This window comes from Thermobia domestica, chromosome 5, assembly GCF_964235325.1.
Source record: "Thermobia domestica chromosome 5, izTheDome1.hap1.1, whole genome shotgun sequence".
Taxonomy (NCBI): Eukaryota; Metazoa; Arthropoda; class Insecta; order Zygentoma; family Lepismatidae; genus Thermobia; species Thermobia domestica.
In genome coordinates, this window is record NC_137458.1 from 321,673,767 (window position 1) to 321,699,048 (window position 25,282).

Consider the following 25,282-nt stretch of genomic DNA (forward strand, 5'->3'; position numbering starts at 1 on the left):
ATATTCGCAAAGAAATAATAATGTTCAACAAACATTTATACAAGCAACAGATTTCTGGGGTTTAGTTCCGAAGTTGGTCATCTGTTTCTAGCAAAATTTTGAAAATTTATCGGGAAGAAATGGATAATTTCCTCGTTTGTGTGCTTGATAATATGTAGGGAGAACAGAACTTTGTTTATTTTTTTAATGTAAGCGGTTAAAAACATGGAACTGTTTGGCAAGCGGAAGGAACTACTTCGCACAAGGTTACCGTATGGTTGAATTGTGGGAAAGTAACGAGCATGTGTATTCTGAACATGGCTGTAGGTGTACAGAGACTCTCCATTTGGTATCCTTAGACAAAGGCAAGAAATTTCACTCTTTTAATTTTAAGAAAATGGCTCAAAACTTAGTAACCCTAAGCTAACCCGATCCTACCTTACCCTTCTTATCCCTACCTTACTTTATTATACCCCTTTAAAGCTGTCCTAAAAATTGATGATTTTAAAATTTTCGTTGCTTTATTACGCTTTCTGTCGAAAACCAGGCAGATGACCAACTTCGGAATAAATGTCAATTTCTAACTACAATAGTAAACTAAGAAGCATAAACACATAGTAATGTATAAGAATAGTTCTGCATATAGTCCAAGCCCAGTTTATGTGATCATACTTGAATTCATGACTTTCCATTCTATATATATCTTTCACCACAAAACCGACTTTCTAAATTGTTTCTCATGAGAAGTTGCATTCTTTCGCGCAGATTCACTTTATGAGTGCTTAACCGCTGTGGGTTACAAAGACAGTACGCGAGCATATATAATAAAAAGAACAGTGCAGAAACCACTAACTAACATATCCTACACGAGTAAGGTCAGGGCTAAGCAGGCAGGGCAGCGCTGAAGTGTGGGGTGAATCCAGTGCCGGACTGGCCATATTGGCTACTTGGCGGTCGCCAAGGGCCCGAGGCCTGAGGGGGCCCCGCAGAATCACGAGGCGCAGGACCTGTAGGACTTGGTCGTATTTTCGCGATCGCAAATGCTATCTTGAGTCTTTTTCTTACCAAAAAGGTTACGGAAGCCTCAGTTCGTCTTTTCGAAAGAACTCTTATCGGGCCCCCATGCTCATCCGAATGCCGTAAGCGTCGGTGGACCCTGGGGGCAATTAGCAACATCTCGCCAAAAATTGGCGGCCCCGCAGCGACGATCCGCGGTGACCCCACTTTCGTCTTGAAAATTATACCATCAGCGGTAGAGACGCGACGAAACGCCAATGAAGCACAAATTAAGTCCCCCAAAATATGAAAATCGCCTATATGTGTGATTTCTTTATATTAAGGTAAGTCTAAAAAGCACTAAATAAAGAAGTACCCGCGAGGGCGCGAACCACCAACCTAATGATTACTAGGCGCGTGCTCTCTCGACTTCGCCACGAAGGCGATGAATAAAACCTCGCTTGTAGAGGGATAAATTATCGGGGTCTTTTTAATTTGGTCCATCAGTGTACTCCTTTAATTGTGTATATTCGACAATAACTGTTTGGGATGAGATAAAATGCTTTCGCCATGGAATTTTATAAGAAAATGACGCTCGTCTATTTACTTTATTTCATAGTTCTCCCATATTTACTTTCTAATAATCGCCGAGAAATGTCATCTAAATTCATACAATTATGCGCACTCATCTCAAGATTTCTCATTTCATGATGTAGAGGCACGGGTTATTTTTGACCCCCCCAGAGCTCACTTTCGGAACAATTCGTCAGGAAAAAATAATATATAATAATAACAGCAGGTATATGATTGGCAAGAGTTCGTGTTGGTCCCTTCGCGTTTCTTCGCGACGAACCAAAGGAACGCGATCAAAATGAAGTCCCCGCTGCTACGCGGTGGTAACTTCAACACTACGACTTCAACACAAATATCTGTTTCGACTCGACAAAACCCTGCCACCAGTAGCACACTAACGGCAATCCTTCAACGCGACGTTATATCGACGATCGACATTTACCGGCAAGTGGACCACTAGGTGTTGGTGACGTTTACGGCAGGAAGATATCAGTAACTTCACGACTACTTTGTCTCAGTATTTTTGTAACTTTTTTTTAACGATCTGTTTTGTACTGCATATTTCTTCAATACAGAAAATATTATTTTGTCACTTATGTTTTGCAACTGACGTGTTAGGTGTATATATGTGGGGGGCGTTTACGGACCAGCGCCAAAGACCCTCAACTTGGCCAGTCCGACAACGGGTGAATCTATAGGAAGAAGACGTGTTAGCGACGGTTTTATGCGTGTAAACGATTATGTAAAAATAACATCAGAGACACGTCCATACAGGAGTTCATCGGGTTCTGAATCCCACCTCCCTTGAAACTTTATAACTCGGCATACATTTATATAGTTTCTTAATAAAATTATATTTGATTAGCAAAGAAATTATTAATGTAGCATAAAGATTTCATCTTTTATTTCATTTGTGATCTTTATTTTCTTTATTTTATTATGTCATTTTTTCTGAAAATATAGGCGGCAATTATTTATCGTCTTTCCGTGTGCAGAATAAAACTTGTCAATATGATTAGGATTAGGAATTAAATTTCTGGGCTGTTGGCATCGAAGACCATTTAGCCCGTCATGTACGCACGGAAAAGAAAGTATTTGAGAGTTGATAAATTTTCTTTTGCCAATAACTCGGGTACAAATGAATTAATTTGGATCGTTTTGTTGTTATTCTTGTTAAAATAGTTATAATTTGGTAACTTGCCAAAATCGATACTGTAATAGGTTAATTTGTTGTTGAATTATTAGGAGAAGAAATTTTGTCAACTGAAGAACACTTTCTTTCGTGACTGTATATGAGGGATGACGTCACTTGGCGTGCACACTATCCGATGAAACGGAAGGAAGGAAGCGCTCTGGGACCACTATTTTAGGTACCATTCCGGCATTTGTCTAGTGTGAACGAGGAGAACCCAGGAAAACCTCACTGAGGGTGGCTGGCCTGGAAAAACTGTTTCATTTTTACGACAGAGTGTTTCCACCGGGAATCGAACCCGGGACCACTCGCGCCGAAGGCGAGAGTATTAACGACTACGCTACGCAGGGCCATGAAACTGGTCAATACTATAAGGTGGCCCAAAAGTAGATTTACAGCCTTGCATTGATCAAAAATGACATTTTAATTTATTAAAATATAAATTTTGTTTTCTTCGGTTTATTCCGAGAATAAAATGTAAGTGAAAAGAAGTTAAGAACAAACAATAAAAGAAATTAAGTCAATATCTATATGGATAACAATAATAAACTATACGAAATGGCATATGCAGATAAATACGGTGCTGTATACCTACTTTTGGGCCACCCTGTACATAGAGGCAGTGTATTATAGCATTGGAGCCCCAAATTCTGGACAACTCCCAACAAAAAATTCCGAGTGCGAGTCTGAATAACATTGCATATTTCTTCTGTACATTTTAAATATGATGGTGCGATGTAAGAAAAATTGCTTAGCTTGTATTTTCGTATTTGCAAAGGGACACTCTCGGACACTTTAATTGTTGCGCTTGAGGAGTTAACACACTGTGTTTACACTTCTCGCACACTTTCATGGCAACATATCATGAGTTAACACACTGCCTTCACTTGACTTGTTTCGTAATGACTGTTTTATAGATAAAAAGTGAATTGATATATTTTTATGTTATAAGCACTGGCGCAAATCCCAGGGGGATGAGGGGGACATGTCCCCTTCAATCTTGGAACTGGGGGACTGTACCCCTCAATAATCCGATATGAAATGTGTTTTTCGGAGAGAAATGTGATGATTTGTGTCCGATTGCCGCAGAGGAAAGTGAGATGAACTTGATGTTCCCCCAGAATATGCTTAAATCTGTCCACCTCTTAATGTTGGAGAAAACTCTGCTCCCCTGATCCTCCACAGCATTGTTTCTCAACTTCATAAATATTTTGAACATCGCTTAAAAAAAAAAAAAATATATATATATATATATATATATATATATATGAAAACGGTTTTACCCGTCCCCCCTCCCCTTAACGTTGAAGACAGATTTGCGCTGCTAGTTATTAGACATGTTATAGATAATATCTCCATATATTTTCATTACTTATACATTACTCTTTTGAGCTCCTCCGTGGCTAAGCGGTTAGCGTACGCACCTTTGGCGTGGGAGACCCGGGTTCGATTCCCGGCGGGAGCTCATGTGGTTCGGATTCCACGTTAATCAGTAGGTCCACGTCTCATATAGCCTCGCTGCTAAACGGGACGTAAAACTCAAAATCAATCAATCAATACATTACTCTTTTGAAGTAACATTAGATCTTTCTTCTGTAAATTTTATAAATCTATAGCTAAATAAAACTGACAAGGAACGAACATAAACGTGTCATCCGGACATCCGAATCAAAAGTCCAGGGGTGCCTACAAAGGAGGGATATGACGCAAATTGCGTCATCGAAATATTTGGAGGGGTAAAAATCTATATAAATATGTTTGAGGGGGTGTAAAAATTAATCGAAAAGATTTTTTTTTTTCATTGAAGAACACCTACGGATAGACAATTTGGTGGGATGCGTCATGGACATAAGGGGGTGGGCACCACTGCCTAGTCCATTCGATAAACGTAACAAAAATATGTTCATGCACAAAAAATTAAGTGGCATGGACAACGGAGTAAATCTGGGGCCCATTAACCCTGTTAATATAAAGAAAATCGTAGACTCGCAGTGAAATAATTATGGCATCAACACTGTTCAGTGCAAAGTAATGGTTAATAGTTCATTCTCTTCAGCATGAAACAAGCTTTCCAGAAGTGCTATGTATTGAGGCACATAACGTACATGAACAGGGAAAATTGGGAGAATGTCGGGAAAATTCCCTCCAATAATCTTTCCCATCAACTTTGGCCTCCTCTGGAGTGACTCCGGGTAAAAGCACACAATCCAAATGTATCTTGAAAAATACTATAAGGGATAAGATATGAGTGTACGAAGTTTTGTTTTGATAGCCGGAGTAGGTATGAGGGGAAATGTATATCAATACGCTCTGTACATACAAAACCGAACCTATGACGTAATGTACGGATGACACGTTCATGTCCGTTCCTTGTGAGTGGTCGCACATGAGTTCCATATGACCGTCCCTACATAATTCAACAAGCTGCGTATTTTCTTTTATTTGCTGTACTTTAAATTACAGAGATTTCAAATAGTGTCTTTGAAACTGTAGTGATCTCTCTTATCGTCTATCGGTTTAAGGGGCGTGCTTTCTGTGTGCATGACCTCGAGTTCGATTTCCGGTTGGGGTTGTTGCTTGAGATACAGACTAATAAGCATTAGATCCTATTTCATTCAATCTTGGTCTTGTGCGAGTTTTTCAGGTATGGCCTTGGTCTTGTATCGGTATCCCTGGTTTCGGTCTTGCATGCAAGACCAATACCAAGACTACTCTGTTCAATATCATTTCAGATTTTGCTTGGGGAACAAAACCCCAGGTGTAAGATGTTCAGTGTTTCATAGGTATATTATTATCCTATGGATTAAATTGTCTCAAACTTACCGGGACTATTGCACCATGGAGCGCAAATTATACTTTTGGTCTCTGGCGGTATAAATTACGCCACTGAACACCAGCTCTATTGAAAAAGTCAAACTGTTACGCTGGACCCTTTATGTTTACTATCGACTGTATCGATACAATGCTGCGTAACTCTTGAGCATTTACATCTAGTACCGACAGTAACGGCACCGATGTAAAATTTTTGCTTTTAGCAGAGTAGATTGACATTAGTGACACCATGCATCTGTACAGTTGTTTCTTCCATGGGAGTCAACGGTGACATTCACAGTCCTTGGTAGAAATGTTCTTGTTGGCTATTTTCTGGTATGTCCTCGTATATACTTTATACGTAGTAACACATGAAAGGAAAAAGGAGCATGTGTTTCTAACAAGAAAAATGATCAAAATTAGTAAATTTGGCCATCGTCCATTGATTCAATTAACGTTCCATTCATAAGGTATCTTTACGCTCTTGTGACTTTGCACACCTCGCCCACTTAAAACCGAAGTAGTCGATCTAATTTTACGAAGAAGTTCGGGAGATTTCCGCTAGGTGTCAGCCTGGTCCTAATTAATTCTAAATTTAATCTTCCGTAGAAATTAGAGAAATGAATCTGGACTTGATTTTACTTTGCACCCATTTGTGACTTCCAGCCATCCTTAATGATCCACAAGTTGCAAAAATGAAATGAAAACAATACAATAAAATGTATTTTTAACTACACACAATTTATGTTCTTTACGCTGAAGAAGTTGAGTGATACATGAAACGCAAATAATTTTAAAAGAATAAGTGAAATGAGGATGTAGAAGGACACGCGAGAACCTCGAGAAAACTCCCGATACGATGTTGCACATCACAAACTCACATGGCCTGCAATCGAACCATGAACTCCTCGCAACAGAGGTGAGCAGTCTACCACTAAGCCAGCGTCATCTACAGCGGGCGATATTCAATGAGAATACTTTAAATCAAGCGTTAGTCACATTATTAGTTAGTGTCGTATTAGCTTCCCATACGCAGGTGACCCCATACGCAGATGAAATTATTGGAGATTATCAGTGCGGATTTAGACGAAATCGATCAACTATTGACCAAATATTTACCATTCGACAAATACTCGAAAAGAAGTGGGAATACAATACCCGGTACATCAAATATTTATTGATTTTAGGAAGGCTTACGACTCGGTTAGGAGAGAAACATTGTACAACATTCTTACAGAATTTGAAATACCAAAAAAGCTAATTAGAATAATTAAGATGTGTTTAAATGAATTCCAAAGTAAAATCCGGGTAAGAAAATTCTTGTCCACGACCTTTCACGACGAGAATGGCCTGAAACAAGGACATGCGTTGTCGCCATTGTTATTCAACTTTGTCCTGGAATACGCTATAAAGAAAATCAAAGTTAGCCACCAGGGCCTCGAGTTGAATGGGGTTCATCAGGTTATGGCATATGCTAATGATCTAAAATAGGGAATGATAGGAGAACAATAGAAAGAAATGCAGAGGTCTTAATAAACGCTTGGAGGGAAAAGGGGTTTAGAAGTAAATGCAGAGAAAACTAAATATATGGAAATTCGTCGGAATCGTAATACGGCAAATTATGGATACGCTAAAATATCGAATAATATTTTTGATAAAGTGGATACGTTCAAATATCTAGGATCAATATTAACAGGCGGAAACCATATTCACGAAGAAATTAAATGTCGACTAAAAGCAGGGAATTTGTGTTATTATTCAGTTCAAAATCCCTTATCGTCGCGAATTCTGTCGAGGAATTTGAAGCTTAAAATATATAAATCGATAATCATGCCTGTTGTTCTGTATGGTTGCGAAACATGGTCGCTTACTCGAAGGAAGAACATAGAATGAAAGTATTTGAGAACAAGATCCTGAGACGAATATTCAAACCCAAGAGCAGTAGCGTACGCAGGAATTTATTTCGGGGTAGTCCAAACTCAATATGAAGGTATTTTATGTTAAAATTCCGAAAATTGCCCCTAAAATTAGGCTAAATTTACACAAAAGTCGAAATTTCGGGGGGAGGGTCCGGACCCCCACGACCCATCTTCTGCGTACGTCCCTGCCCAAGAGAAACGGGAATGGGGAATGATGGAAACTTTATAACTGGGAACTACATAATTCATACGGTTTACCAAACATTGTTAGGGTCATCAAGTCTAGGAGGCTGAGGTTGGCAGGTCATGTAGGCAGGATGGAAGAAAGTAGGAACGCTTTCAAAATCTTAACTGGAACCAACCGAAAAACGACCATAGGAAGACCTAGGCGTAGATGGGAAAACAAGATTAAGATAGATCTCGGAGAAATAGGAGTACAAAGTGGAGATTGGATCCAGTTGGCTAAGGATAGAAGTCAGTGGAGAGCTTTTGTGAACGCGGCATTGATCCTCCGGGTTCCATAGGTCATAGAGTTAGTTAGCTAGTTAATCGTATTAGCTGTGTACTAAGGAGGGTGTACTTTTTGATGTTCAGAGACTGCTTGGAGTTCAGGTAATAAGTTGATTTGGGTGAGGTTAAATTTACATTGAAGTTGCACCAACCGATCTTGAGTCACGTGGTTAGTCCACTTTGTACACACAACTTTATTGATAAAAAAAAAGTTATTTACTTACGCTACGAAACATAACTGAGCGAGCGTTAGCGAAGGTGGTTAGAAGCCCCGCAGGCCTCGTTTTATTCCACCTTTACCACAATTCGGAGCCCACGTGACCTTACGTAACGCTTAAGTGTTGCAACTTTAATGTAAATCTAACTTCACCCGTGGGCATGCGTAGTTTGTAAAAATGAAAATATGTGAAATATGAAATTCGAAATGTTTTCTTTGTGGTTTGGCATCACAACAACTTACAAATAGTTACGAAATCAAATTAACGTATTCATTTTTGAGGAATGCATTTATAGGGGAATAAGTAGAAATCAGTTAATATTAGCGAAAATAGAATTATATTGTAATTATAAGGGAAAATAATTTATCGATCAGTTGCATGTATCCTCCAGAAAACTGGAAATTTTCTTTTCATCTCTCATTGTTTACTTTAAAAACAGTTCTGCTATTGTAGAGGACTCGGCGTAATACCTGCTTCACTGTTAATTCACCTGATGAGGTGAAATGAAATAAATAAATAAATAAATAAATAAATAAATAAATAAATAAATAAAGACAGCTAATAATGAAGTTTATTGTGTCTAAAACAGGGCATCTCTCTAAATTAATTAATTACATGTGATTAATTTAGTCAAGCACCACGTGCTAATCAGATGTTCTGAATACCTTTCTGATAATCATTCGTTAGTCAATCCCTTAGTATGGCGCTAATCATACGTCAAAACGAATCTGCATACGACTCCTAATGTTTTAAAATGCCTATTGCATTATTTTATATAGGATACTTTCTAAAGCATGGTAATAAACGAAACAACTGTAAGTATATCACTCATATTTTCCGTAAATTTAAAAATATTTGCACCTTTACTTTAATAACCAAACTTAGAATAGCGCACGTTCTAGTGCCTTCAGCGTACTAACCCTTTGCACTAAAGCCTGTGACAAACATCTTGGCATTTCAGCTAAACGAATAAGACGCAAGCTCTGACGCGATGTTGCCGAGTTCTAAGGGGTATGGCTATGGCTAAGCAGACGAACTACAGCGCGATCAGGTGGCAGAGGATAGACGTGGATGTGCACAAAATGAACCTGGCAATACCGCTGGACTCTCATTTGCTAGCAGCATTTAAAGGGAACTTGGAGCGCCGCCTTCAAATGCCAAGTTGTTTGTCACGCCGTGTATTTGCTTTCTCCTGGTAGCTATCGTTCGGTCCGGTCTGTATACTTTCCTGTGAGTAATAAAACGAACACCCTCGTGCAAGCATGCTATTAAAGTTGGAAGTACGTGATACTGATAAAACATAACTTGAAGAATTCAGTAGTAATTATTGCAAATTTGTAACTCTTATTTCGTCCCGCGAGTTTTTGCGTGGCAAGATTTTGGCCACGCGATATTATGGGCCGAGAGGTTGTGGCTGCGATATCATAAAAAAGAAAAAGCTCAAATCTGCGTAAGTAAGTACATTTATAGCTATATTGAATTGCGATATTTTCGTTAGCTTTCTAAACACCTTTCATTTGCTTCAGACACGGTACAAGTACCGATCATCAAACGTACGAACTGAAGAACTCGTGTAATTTTCTCCCCCTGAAATTTTAGCTGAAAGTTTGGGTAAAATTTTGCGGACATTATACGGGAATATACGATATATGCGGTATACCTATCATATTGCATCAAAATCGATTACCTTTTAGGGGGCCACGGTGGCTCAGTGGTAGAGCGTTCACCTCTGGTGCTTGGGGTCCCGGGTTCGATCCCAGCCCCCACCAAGTGAACTTTGTGGTGGACAAACACTGTGTGAATGGGTTTTCTCGGGGATCTCCCGTTTCCTCCCACTTTCTTCATTCCACCATTTCATTCATTACTCATCATCACCGTCTCCTTTAGCCTAACCGGCATACTGTGTGACGTAAAACTCACAGGTTTCATTTTCGATTACTTTTCTAACGACAGTTACTGTGAAAAAATAATTTTTACCACATTAGTGTGAGTGTAAACTTGAAATTGGGAGAGAGTTTCGGTGGCTCAACGTTAGAACACTTACCTCTTGTGCGAGGGCCTCTGATTCGATCCTAGGGCTTTAACAGCATTAAGTCGTGGGTTTTATCGAAGTCCTCCCGTTTTCTTCCATTCATTCCTGCAATTTTGTGATAATGGTTCACTTCCATTAGCATCCATCTCATTTAACCTGCAAGGCATAAATTTGGGGCTTGGAGTTGGAAATTTCATTTCAAACTCTTTTTTTCTTCTCGCTACATTATTCATGTCAAATTTAAATCTCAAATAATTAGGCCTATTTCTACTGTCTGAAAAAATCAGCATGGGCGCAGATCTGAAGGGACAAGATACAACAACACCTGATCACTAATTGAAATTTGCTTGAGTCTACATATTTGTATTAAGAGTCTTCATTCCGGCGAAATTAAAATACCGCTAATTTTACAGTAATTATGTGATACCTTCTAATAGATAAAAGATAATTAAAATATGGAACAAGAGCGCCCTAGACAATATTTTGTGTGTGTGTGTGAGGTACCGTTATCACAAGTCACCTAGTGACTTTCCGTTTTCAGCTGTTTAGAAACGCGAAAATAAATGCCGATTTTCAAAATGGCTCGAAATCGAAAGCAGATAAGTGAGTCGTGATAAATGTTGCTCATGTAAAATAATATTGTCTAGGGCGCTCTTGTTTCACATTTCGATTATCTTTTATCTACTTGAAGATATCACATAATTACTGTAAAATTAGCGGTATTTTAATTTCGCTGGGATGAAGACTCTTAACATCCTCATTGATATCTTGATAGCAGGGCCGGTTATACCATATGTTCAACACGTGCCTTTGCGTGGGGCGCAAAATCTGTATAACTATTTTATTTAAAATAAATATTTCTTGTTGGAAACAGAGTTCATGATGATGGTAGTTAAATTTACTAAACTGAACTTCTATTTGAATACTACATTCATAAATCATGTTTAGGTCGTATTAGTTTAAGGTCAAATGGGAAGAGCTAAAGTAAATAATCAAACAAATCCTAGCATGAATTGTTTGTTTATTGTCCAACACAGGAACCAAATTCTCGAACAGTAGCGAACATCTCTTCCATTTAGTTAGTTATCACAGTTTTGATATGAAAACAAGTCTTGCCTTTGTTACAAACAAGGTCCTTACCATTGAAAGTGAAAACACGTTTTTTTTTAATTTAACAGATGTAGAAGGAAAATCAAGAAATAAAAATAGAGCTAGTTGCACTGAAATTGCAAACATATATTGAGATTGAAGCTCGATATTAAATTCTATAAAAAGGATTACTATCTTTCTTCTGCAGGTGTGTTTGCTTTATCTTTCATTAACATAATAAATATATTATTATCTAAAGAAAAACGGACACAATAAAATTGTGTTTGTAGTGTTTTGTACTTTCTGAGTGCGAGTGCTTTTTCCGTCTCCGTTGTTGATGATGGTGTACCATAGTTAAAATCGTGGCTTTTAAGATTTGTTCTTTCTGAAGAAAGAGGGCGACAAATAATGCCATTACATGGGGCGGCAAATTGTCTAGGGCCGGCTCTGCTTGTTAATGTTTATTTGACAAACCTGAATTAGGCCTCCTAAAAGTTATACAAAAATTGGCGTCATTGTAAAGCACACATCATCCTCATTAAAATTAGATGAACTTTTACAATGATTGTCGTGGAATGGACAGACAGACACACCAACGCTTGTTGAATCAAACGGTAGAAGCTCTCAAACACTTCAATGATTATTCTTCTTCGAGCCAACGGGATTTCTTTGTTCTTGTCATGGTTGAGGACAAGCCGTGAAATCACATCACCTTGGGAGACAAGACTGATCATGTGGTGTCGTCGTAAACAACAGCTAATATTGTTCCTGGCTTCACGACAGCAACATCCCGAAGAATCTCACGTGATCGACCTTGTGATGATCCTCATATGATGAAGTCACTCACATTCGCACGAATTCACACATATTTAATGTTGTTCCGAGTGTTTACAATTTTTCTCATCATCAACGCAGAATTTTTGGAATGATTTGGCAGTTTGACAAATATGTTGTATGATTTTTTTTAAGCAAGTCATAACATGAAAACACTCAGGAATGTTGCGAATTTCATTACTATAACTATTATTATTATTATTGTGGTGTTTGGTTTGGTGTTGATGGTTTATAATTAAGGTTAATTATTGGTTGTTAATATTATTATAATTTGGTTAATTTGGGTTTGATGATAGTGAATTAGATAATTAATTAAATAATCATATTTAATGTATGTTATTAAATAGTTTATTTTTGATTATCATAATAATTAAATTAATAATAATTTAAGGCCTTGTATGGGCAGTGTAGTTATTATTTTTTATTTTTTATAAAGTTTAAAAATAACTACTACTACTACTATTATTATTATTATTATTATTATTATTATTATTATTATTATTATTATTATTATTATTATTATTATTATTATTATTATTATTATTATTATTCGCTTCTCGTCTGACCAGGCGCAATAGTTCGGTTTTTGACCAAGTTGTCCGGTGTCCGGTACGACCTCAAACCCGGACATTAAATATCTGGTTATTTTTCCTCTCACTAGCCCTATTCTCTGTTCTATTGAGATTATTTTGTAGTGACGGAAGGAATCGTTTGTCGATGAACATGGTTAAAGCAGAGCTTATAATTCGCTTTGATATCGACCTGTCGTGCGCGAAATTTGCTGAAGAGCTGAAGGCAGAAAAATTTTCTAAACTTATCAAAAGTGCTAAAGGTCAACAAAAGTACATTTTCAAAAGCGCAGCTAGCACTGGTTCACCCTCAGCTCCATCTTCCATTTAAATAATGCAACCAGATCCAGTAAACGTACGTAGGCATTATGAGACATTACCAGCCCCAGTGAAGCTGGTAATACTTATTTTTTAAGTGTATTTTGTGTATGCGGTAATTATATTTCCTTTTCTGTTTTAAATGTACGATTATTATTGATGATAGACTGCAAAAATTACATGTGCCTACTTAAACCAAAATTGGAATAAGTAAGTTTTACAAATGCTTTAAAAATAATTAAAGTTATTAAATTCGAACTCTAAATCGCTCAATTTTATGTAAAGTAACGAGTTTCAGGTTTTTCACACTTTTCACGAGCGATGATGTCACAAGGCGGCAGACTACTAAATATTTTTGAAAAACTAATATTTTTTCTTTTGTCCGTTTTTCGTAAGTGGAAAGAGGTAATAAAATGTAACTTACCATATTAATAGATAATGTTATTCTACACCCGAAAATACGAATCCGAAAAAAATCAGTGTTGCCATCCATAGAAATTACAGTGTGACCAGAATTTGAATTACTCAAAAATCTAGGTTAAGGCAGAGACTAGAAAAATGAACTCAACGGTAATTCATGACTTATCATGCTGTTTATGTTCCTTGTTTACTACTTTTTAAATAATATTTCTATTTATTTTATAAAATTTACATAAATTGTTACAAAATAAATAAGTTATTACAAAATAAATAGAAACATTATTTAAAAAGTAGTAAACAAGAAACATAGATAGAATGGTAAGCCGTCAATTACCGTTGAGTTCATTTTTCTAGTCGCTGCCTTTACCTAGATTTTTGAGTAATTCAAATTATGGTCACACTGTAATTTCTGTGGATGGCAACACTGAAATTTTTTCGGATTCGTATTTTCGGGTGTAGAATAACATTATCAATTATTGTGGTAAGTTACATTTTATTACCTCTTTCCACTTACGAAAAACGGGCAAAAGGAAAATTATTAGTTTTTCAAAAATATTTAGTAGTCTGTCCCCTTAAGGGTATACGTACTCCAGGAGGCTGTCCGGTGTTTCCATCTTCAAAAGTTGCCAACCCTAATTCTGTTTTGCTGGAAGTTTTCTTATGATTCTTCATGTGTTCAATATTACGGTCTTCTGTATTTTCTTTATAATCTTTTTTTTTTTCCAATTCCAATTATTTCAAATGTTTTATTCGTCTTGTGGACCACTCCGGTATCGGATAATACTACTGGTATTATTTTCACATTTTTGGTCTGTCATTGTTCTATTATGTTTTGGACTATTTTTTTTCTATTTTTCTCTATGTGCAGGTTTCTTGTCTGCAGATGTCGTGATTATTAGGTTCGGCCCGTTAGACCACGTTTCCATTTTACATGAATCTTGTAGCTGTCATAAAAAAAAATAAAAAAAACATGCAACCCAATCTTTCTATTTACTATTTACGCCTACATGTTACAACTTGAAAGCAAGAAAGGTATCACCACCCGTGCAGCACTGCACTCTAGTGGACAAATAGTGAACTTTCTCATTAAAAACGTGTATTTTAGCGCACTCCCCCTCCCTGTCCAAAGAATCCGTTATTTCGGAAGAGGCGAAACTGGTTTGTCCTTTACGTCAGCAAGGCGATAGGAGGTAGCAAGCAAGACGACTCAGAAAGTTGCACATGGTTTGACTCCTTGCAAGATGGAAAAAATGTCGTATGTCCCTTTCAGAATTATGTTTAGATGGAGAAATATAGTAGGGTTTCAAGATTTTTTATGACAGCTACAAGATTCGTGTAGCGTGACACCGTACCATTACTGGTGATTGAATTAAGCAGACGCGGCCGTACTGTTTGCGCCTATTCTAAATATGAACAAATAAGAGGGATTGGTGCAAAATTTTGAGGGTTCCAGGGGCGTAAAATACTGAAATACGGGTCTGGGTATATCTTATACAACATTTTTTAGAGTTTGGAGAATGAAGTCCGATTGTCCGATTCAATAAATTTCAAAAGAACTCTTTGAACAATATATCTTATAGAAGACAATTTCAGACTAAATTTCTTTTAAGTAAGGTTCATCCTCAGATTATGTATTGAATAATCACTACAGGACTAAACTCGTACCATCTGCATTTTCTGTAGATTTTGAAGTATAAATTCTTTCGCTATCAGTTGGTAGTCAGAGGGACCATCGCTGACACAGTACGAGTGACGTTGTGTATATCCAAGAAATCATGAACGTCGTCACCAGCTCAATAACAAAATGTCAACCGCGGACGCAATATTTTGATTTGCTAAAATAAAAGGCCGAAAAGTCCGATTTTTTTTTTTTTTTTTGTTATATTTGAGCTGCCAGTATATTTTGGCTGCTGTCTCTCTCCACTGGCGTTTTTCCTTCAGCAGGTGAATCTAACAGGGAATTTAACAAGCTCAGGATGTCGTTTACTGAAATATGAACAGGGGTCCCGCCTTCGGACAACATGTGCTCAATAATATCGGAGAAATGCCAGCTGTTTCATTGCCAGAAAATATGCTTGGTTTCTTTTTTTCATTTTTTAATCTTTGAAAGAACATCGCAAGCATTCTTCCCTGCTGTTCTCAGCAGTAAGGCATCTTTTTATATCCACTCTGCACTGATGACCTAGAATATTATATGTGTGTACCTATCTCACCGCACCACCTCCTGCACTTCTTCAAATATTGATGTTGCGCTGGGTGGTCTACAGTGTGCTGTTGACTCGTCTATTAATAAATATTTTGATATTTTAAATTTAGAAAATTCACAGCATAGTTGAGGAGGAAGATGTATTGTGATTCGTATATTTTTGGATACTACTAAACCTAACAGCGCCTCTAGTTACAGTGTAACTTTTATTTTAATCTGATAACTTTTCCCTGAAAACAAACTGTGATAGGTGTGCTTTAGTTATGAAAATAAACTTGAACTTTTACTTTCAAGAATTTATGCAGAAGCTACTGAATACGTATTTACAAAATTTGCGAAGGAAAGGTACTGACAATGTTATGAAAAACTATCATCGTCATCATCATAGGAATTCTGCCATTAGTGGCAGATCAGTTGCCGTAACTGTAAAGCTTCCATGCTCCACGATCTTCCGCTAATCCTATCGTCTACACGTACGATTTTGGCGTTTTGATATCGTCCATTAATTGTCTCCTTCACCCCCTCCCTCTCTTTCCTGCTACCATACCCTCTAGCATGTCCCTCATGATACAGTTGGCTTCTTAGCCAATATTCTAACCAGTTTCTCTTCCTCTTCTTAACAATATATAAAATTGTTCTTTTCTCTCCCACCATTTTTAATACACTCTCATTCCTTTTCCGCTAGACTCAGCTAATTCAGTTCATTCTTCTCCACACCCACATTTGGAAAGCTTCCAGTCGTTTCCATCACTTTTGCGTAATGTCCATGTTTCCAAACCATCTTTTTCTCAACTCTTTATTCAAGGTCCCATCAAATAGACTTCTGTTCCTCCTGAAGGCTTCTTTTATCATTCCTATTCTATCTTTTATTTCATGTTCACACTTCATACCATCACTATTTGAAGCAGCGCAACGCGTTTTTTATTGCTCATGCGTACACTTGGAATACGCTGACCATGTATTTAAATGTGGATGGCTAATCGCAAACGGGAAATCAATAAAAACGCGGAGAAAACGTCAACTCGAGCGTATTTGGTGCGTTTCGGGACAATAGACCGCCTGCTGTTTAAAAGATGTCAAAGGGAAGGGGAAAAAAAGAAAGACATGTTGCCAGGCAAGTGGATTTTAATAGCAAAAAACAGCTGCTTTGAAGATGCTTTGTGCAGAGTACTGGAACTCTGCTATTATAGGCCTGGATTTGACAAAAAAGACCTGGAAACCCTGACTTCCTCACAGTATGATTTATTACTCTGGTGAAAGGTAAAGTTACCAATACCCACCTTGGTCGCGTTCGATCTAGGGGGTAACGCTTGAAAAACGCATTCTCAAATAGCCACAGAGTAATAATACTACCCAGGTATCGAAACTTATTCACCTGTTCTGTTTCACCTGCTACTTCTATATTTGACACCAACCGCTTTGTTCCAATCACCATGGCTTTTGTTTTTTAAACATTTATTTCCATTTCATATTCTTCACAACTTTTCCTCAAATTTTCTAACGTCTTATTGAATTTCTCTTCAATACAGTAATTAATATTTTCCCATGTTACAAAGTTGAAGTCCTAAAGGAAAATTCCCTGGCAAAAAGAAAAAAGCCGTTGAAAAAACTGCATTTTTTTTAAAAAAAAGCCGTTTTCTTTCAAGCCTTTCTATCTCTACTTACAAGGAATTCAGAACTTCCAAATTGCTAATATCCTAATCAATTATTATTTGTAACTCAAATAAAGAAGATCTGAGGTTAAAGTTTTCCGAGAGATGACCAAATTTAAATCGAGAACATTGGTTGAGATGGAACTTATGAATTGAATGACTCAGTCAGTTGAATCAAAATAGCCATCTATGTTTTTGATCAATGAAAGCTTGCCACTCATCTCTCTTCAAGAAGCAATAAAGAGACGGATAGGATTCAATGTAGACGAAGTACAAGGGTATGGTATAACGCAGCAGCAGCGCACATACATGAAATTTGCACCACTGAGGCAAGTGAAGTACTCCTGTTGTGCGAAGACTAATGATGCGCATATTGAATCAATTCTGAGAAAGCTTCATTATAACACTTTCCGATGCATGCTTCAGTTGTTCCAGCATACTTAAATACTGCTACGAAGACCAATTTGCTGTCGGGTACTCCACTGAGAATATCATAGTGTGACGAAATGCAGCACAATCGTCCCCCGAAAGTCTACCATTGAATAAGTTACAGTGAAGTACACTAAAGCTGACACCAGCAGTGTTGCGAGGAATTAAGATATTGATAGATCGAAGAATCTACCGACATAGGATCATCTGGTTCTGTGTCCCAATAAACCATCCGCCATAAAATCCACAAAACACTACATATCAGGGAGATCCATAAGATAAGTGTTCAGGAACTGAAAATTAGTCAATAGTGTAACGCAAGACCAACTGCAGAAGGCTGTACAAGCGCCACTAAGCGGGAGATCAGTTGAAGTTTATTGTCACCGTCTTCGAGGCATATACAATCTGACCAATTGTGGAAAACTTCGGGCAGTTACATGGTATACACAAATGTCGGTAAAAAGGATGAAGCAATTTTGTTCGTCAGTCATTAATGCTAGTTGCATTATTGCCTGCATTTCGTTAAAGCTACATTGCGTTGCCACTACTGTAAAAATTAATACTGTATGTTATCAGGAACATGCTCTGAAGGATATTTACAACGGTGAAACACCCACATTTTATGAACCGGATACCAATTGCAATTGTATCAAGGAAAGGAGTCCAATCATATAACCAAATCATCGCTGGTATTCAACAGACGGATGGAAGCTAGGACCTGGATTCGTGCTAACTTATTTCCTTCACCGACATTCTAGTGAAGATTTCCGATGATAGCCTAATAGACGATCGTCTTTGGACTTGTGAAACACGACATTTTTCGTAAGACATAGCCAGTTTCCTGCCTCTGGGAAGCGTCTGAACAGGAGTGAAATAACATACCTCTTGTACATCTGCAAAGAATTCTTCAGCAGTGGAAAGTGCGCTGTCGGGCAATCGTCAAGAGCACTAGTCGTCATATGAAATACAACCAATGGTGAAGAGCGTATTATCAAAGGCAACACTTGAACACCTTCTGTATAGAAAGCTATATCAACTTTTTGTATTTCTTGCAAACACAAGTAGAAAGTTTTAACACTTTGAGTTGAAATAAAGCTCTCACTTGTTTTACTCCGTTTATGAACAAGAATTTAGAACTTTTCAAACGGAGATGTGTGACCAGGATGTTTTGGCTACAATTTACAAGACTAACATGTTCTTGCGTCTAGACAATCTTCATTAGGTGATCACTGACTCCACACCTATCCCCGGAAGAAACAAAAAATAGCATACTAATGTCTCGGTTGTTGTGCTTTGATTGTGGAAACCCACACTCGTGTTTTAGCTTCTTTTCCATTTCGCCAGACAACAGTGCTTAGTGGTGTGACATATGCTGTCTACAGTTTTTGGCGTGGTGTGCAGGTGATCATTGGTCATAGTAGTCAAGGATTATTTTCAGAAGGAAAGAAGATCAAGAGGTAAATACTTTTATATGTCTTCTGTCCGTTTTAACAAAAGGATAGTAATACATAAATATTACTCACCGGTATTAATTATATACCGTATTAACAAACAAAACGTTCATTATGCTTTGATGTCATTTTTTTTATACTGCATACAAGCCAGGGTTGCCAACCATACGATAATTTATCACGATATACGATAATTTAAGCCTTAATACTACAGTGTTCGTAAAGTAGTGCAACCCAAAGTTTGATTGCTTATATCTTTGGAACCAAGAACGATAAACATCTGAGACTTGAAACAAATGTATGGGGTTCCTGGTTCGATCCCAGCTTGTGCCATGTGGACTTGGTGGTGGACAAACATCGTGCTCGTGGGTTTTCTCGGGGTTCTCCCGTTTCCTCCCTCTTTCTTCATTCCACCATTTCATTCATTTCTCATCTTCACCATCTCCTTTAGCCTAACTGGCATAGGAGAGGAGGGAACGGATAGGAGAGAAGAGGATGCTTTTAGTACCCTTCGTAAGAAGTCTGATTGAATTAGCCATATCTTGCGAAGAAATTGTCTTCTTCATAAGGCCATAGAGGGAAAATGGAAGGAAAGGGAGGAATAGGAAGACGAAGAACACAACTGATCGATGATTTGAAAAATAAAAGAAACTATTGGGAGTTGAAAGAGAAAGTTGAAGATCAAAAAACGTGAACGAAACATTTCCAGGCCTAAATCCAAAATTGAAAAACAATAAATAAAAAACTCAGTTGAAAGACACAATACTTAATATTACTAATAATAATAATAATAGAGGACAGACATAGATGCTATTTGAGACATTGATCCAAAGTTCAACGTGGGATCCGAACCACCTGAGCACCCAGCGGGAATCGAATGTGCCTCTCCAGGGCCAAAGACATGTACGCTAACCATACATGCGCTCTTGTGTCTGCATGTATTCGGCTCTATGATAAAAGTTAATATCAATATGTTTTAGAGAACTAACGCATTAAGTTGGAAAGCTACCTCAAGTACAGCTAACTTGGAATCACCTGTTAATTATCCGTATCAATTTGTCTGTTGGAGTTTCTTTTCTTTTTTCTTTTTTTCCCTTTTTTTTTTGTCGTGTTTAGTGTCGCATTGTTACATATAAGACGGAGTCCAAGTCACGATTCAGTCACTCACATTCTCCGCTCTGAGCTGTATATATAGAACAAGGACAGTTTCTGCCAGACATAGAAGACAAGACTACTTTAACTGCCAGATAGACATACTTCCTTAGAGAACTTCCCTTCAGGAAAAAATCGGTGTAGATTTATATTCACTCTCATTATTGCATTGTATAAATTATGATAAGAGTTTTACGTAAATTTTATCACTATTATTGAACTGTGCAGAGTAGTGGTGACCACAAAAACCGCTTTGGCCACCAAGGCTAGTGCTGAAATTTTCAACGAACTTAAGAATTTAATTACTAAATTCTCTATGTTTGTGTATATGTGTGCTTGTTATTTGCGAATTTTTCAATTTTAACCCCCTCCCCCATTTGATAGACCATTACTCTTATCGTTCCCGAAATATTGGCCAAAAAAGTTCAGATTTCGAGAGATTTAAGGAACCATATCTCGGGAATCGTAAGTCATAGAGAGATCATATTGGTTTTGATCAATACCTAAGAGGACGATGAACATTTTGTTACCAAATAGTAACCAGTTGTCACTGGACAACTAACCACCGTTCCCCAGATATTGGCCATAAGTTCGGATTTCGGGCGATTTAAGGAACCATATCTCGGGAACCGTAATTCATAGATCATATTGGTGTTGATCAATACTAAGAGGATGATGAACAGTTTGGTACCAAATAGTAACCAGTGGTCACTGGCCAACTGGTCACCGTTCCCCAGATATTGGCCATAAGTTCGGATTTCGGGCGATTTAAGGAACCGTAATTCATAGAGAGACCATATTGGTGTTGATCAATACTAAGAGGATGGTGAACAGTTTGGTATTAAATAGTAACCAGTGGTCACTGACCAACTGGCCACCGTTCCCCAGATATTGGCCATAAGTTCGGATTTCGGGCGATTTAAGGAACCATATCTCGGGAACCGTAATTCATAGAGAGATCATATTGGTGTTGATCAATACTAAGAGGATGATGAACAGTTTGGTACCAAATAGTAACTAGTGGTCACTGGCCAACTGGCCACCGTTCCCCAGATATTGGCCATAAGTTCAGATTTCGGGCGATTTAAGGAACCATATCTCTGGAACCGTAAGTCATAGAGAGATTATATTTTGCGAATTTTTCAATTTTGAATCCTCCATTTTGAGCATGTGTCTTCGTAAAACAACATATCGTAGAATGTTTTAACAGAACTCTTGAACAAAACACGTGGAAAAAAAATTAGTTAGATATATTACAAGAATTGGTTAGTGAGTATAATAAATAATAAAGTAAATAGAATAATTGATATAAAACCTGTAGAAGTTAATAAGAAAAATTAGTTCTTTTAAGTTCGTTCTAGCAATGCTCTTGGATCATTTTCAGCTGGTTGATTCTTGAGCATGTTACGATGGTAAAGATATGACCGGCTAATAGTTTTGAGTTTGTATCGGATACAAACTCAGGTAGTCCCTGCAGAAATTGTTAACAAATGACATTTTTGACCCTTGACCGGAAATGATTCTTTGCGATCAGCTGTCTAACATTTGACTGATAAGCATATTTTTTTCAGTGCGAAGTGTTGAAACCCGCAATTTTCTATCTACCACTGTTCTCAAGATAGGGGAGGTGTGACAACAGGGGAGATATGTCACAGAGAGACAGGACAATAACAATAGCGTTCTGTAGGGAACGCTAATTGAAAGAACATAAACCAATGGGAAAGGGATCTTTTACGATTCAAAGGTGATAGTTGCAGAATTAGTACTTCGGATATCAGAACATTATATCTTGCTTGGCGGCATTCCAGTACGAGATAGTGATACAAGTAGAACAATAATTAAAAATGATTAATATTAATATCGAGTTTTCGGGGTCACTGAGGTGAATAGTGACACTCCCCATGCTGCTTAAGTCCAAATCCAGCCTTCATCAGCATGCCTATGCGTGGAGAGGAAGAGTGACATGTAAAACATTCAAAAAAGACTCATATTATTGTCCAATCAATCGTTTTTAGAATCTCTCTAAGTTAATTGGGTAACAATTCCGATGTCGTTTAAGAGGCATAATCACTGCGAAATTAAAATTATGCCTCGCTTTCACCTACCGGGGATGCTCGCTTCCCCCCTTCCAAACCATGCTTAGTATAACTCCAAATTTCACTGAGGTTTGTAATTTCTTGTAAGTTTAATCTGCTAGCCGTATTTCGGAAATGAGCGATGTAAACTATTCAGTTTTGGTCATTTCTAATTTCCCTACTATTTTCACCGTTGCTTAGTCGAACTATATTATTATGACAACAGTTGTTACTTGCAACGGTATCCTTATACACTTCAGTTCGTTGTCGTTCGTGAATTTCAAAGTACTAATTGCACTTAACAGAGTAGCATATGGATTTATAAATGCCCTTAGTGGTTGGCCAAGAAGTAAATAAATGGCTTCTTCCATCATACGCGGTCATGTCATATCCATCATCTACATTTGTATCGATTATCGTCTTGTTTTAATTTTTGTTATATTTCATTTTAGCTTGCATAATATTTGTAATATTCAATAAATAGAACAAGTGGACTTAATAGAACATAAGTGGACTATTATTGCCTGAACATCACTACCTTTTACAGTTTATGGAAATGAACTTTTGAAACTGTACTCAAAATCTGAGTTATATATTCTCTCGTGGCTATATGTTAACGTACATGCTGACGATGCGTCCGTAGTGAGCAGACACGTTAGTGAAGGTGAATAAGCGCATAAGATTAGTTTTAGCATTTGCTAATACGATTGATTTTCCGTATCATTCATTGTCCGTGTTTGTATAAGCACTTCAACTGGAGCGGTTTTTTTTTAAAGTTAACCCTTCACTTTCAATCTTTCTTTTCATTATTCAATTTGCTGTCCACGCCAATAATCCTGTCTGAAAAAAATTCAATGTAATGTTTATACTTTATTTGATAATGTAGCACAGAGTGAATCAACTCAGCTGTAACCTAACAGTAAAGTAATTATAAGTGTTGATTTCCTTAGCTCCGTCATGGAATCGATATTTGAAAAAAAAATGGGGAGCGCAGCATTAGCGAGAAGTACAAGCACAAGCTCGGAATTTAAATTGAGAGTTTTTAAATATTTTGCTTTCGATTTGACCTTCATGCCAGAAATCTGGACCATCAACAATCCATTTCTCGTATGATAAGCTAAACGTAGATGATTTTTTAAAAGTAAGCCTGGTTTAACTGATAATTTAACTGTTTTCGTAACACTAAAGTAGGTTTTCTTTCGCAAGGTGTGTGTAAAAATAGGTGTGTGTAAAAATGCAAAGTGGGAGATTTCAATATGAGCGAAAAAATAACATATGCTTGTGATCATGGCTATCCCTCGGGCCGAATTATTAAATAAATAAACCCTAGAGAGCTAGGAGCACAAGAGTGAGTACAACATTTAAACACGTTTAGAAAGGTTAGGTGTGGTATGTGCATGTCAAACAACATATACATAGTTATTGTCGGTATATTTATTGAATTAATAAATCCCTTGTCTATTACAAATGTCATATTATATTTATGTGTGTGTGGGGGGGGGTAGGCATTATAGTATCATTTTGAATTATTGCACCTTCAGACTCTACGTCAGGTTGGCCTAATTTTATCATCCTCCAATATAAATTGTCTAATTCGCACACTGCCCTTTACGTTAAAGGAGACCAATGCTTACTGAAAGTAAATGATTATAAAAGAATTTGTGGAATGAGAATGTGGGAGGAAACGCGAGACTCCCGAGAAAAACCCATGAACACGATGTTATCCACTACAAACTTGCGTGAACGCGAATCAAGTCAGGGACCTCTTGCACCAGAGTTGAGAACTCTCTACTAAGCCACCTGCTCTTCAAAATCCTTCCGATTTAAGAGTTCAAACTGTATTGTCTTGAGAGATAAGTGAAAGTGATACCTTGTCTCGTTTTATTTCTATATTTCTTAAATTTTAGCGTCACTCTTCAGCACTGAGGCTATATGAGGCTGGGTCTACAGTTAAAAGTGACCCTAATAGCATTCCAGACGTTTAATAGTCTTACTCAAGCCAACAAGGCTAAGTCTGCAGACTTGGACACGCTTATATTTACACAGCTGCAAACCTAATTAAGACTATAGCAAACTTGCTAGATCCTTGATTGCAAGCTTGGTTCAAACTTGTCAATAATACGTAATATAAAGTTAGGCTTAAAATTCCTTTAAATTGACATATCTGTTAAGCATGACTTAAAATTTAACACTTGGCAAAGCCATCTCGATGATTAAACCTAACATGCGCTCATTTTTGCGCAGCCTTCATTCTTACCCCTGGTCTAAGCGTACACAGTTTTATACGTCAAGGCGATCTGGACTCAAAGTATGACCTAAAATTTGTACTTGACAAAGTCATACACTTTGAGAATCTTAAGTCTATCAACGGAAATTAAGGACAAACTTAAGTTTACCATGGACATGCTTTCTTACTGGGGAAATTCTGACTAGGGATGCGCACGAGACGAGTCGAGACAGGATTTTCCTGACAAAATTCGAGTCGAGACACGACTCTTCCAATAGAGAAATATACATTTTTCGAGATCACTTTTACAGCAAATTTTCGAGACGAGACAGCCACAAATCTTGTCTCGTGCGCATCCCTAATCCTGACCACCGTACCGCGTTCAAATTTCAATACTCCTGTCATCAGGAATTGAACCCAGAATCTTGTCCAACAAAGTCGGGCATGCCAGCTGCTAGACCAGCGGGAAGCGGATCTCACGTTTCTCTTGGAAGAGCTCTGTCTCATAGTATTTCGTTAAGAAAAAAACTGTCTCCTCTCGTTGGCAATTTTAATTGTAGAGTATGAATATTACGTAGCAATAAGCTTTGAAGGAAACCATTGTAATTATTTATTCGTAATTTATTTGTA

The 25,282-nt window shown here is 37.5% G+C and overlaps 1 protein-coding gene across 2 annotated transcripts in view; it reads left to right on the forward strand.

Moving 5' to 3' along the window:
- Positions 1-25,282, forward strand: part of LOC145686826 (long-chain-fatty-acid--CoA ligase 1) — a 214,764-nt gene that overhangs the window by 15,262 nt on the left and 174,220 nt on the right. The window lies entirely within an intron of this gene.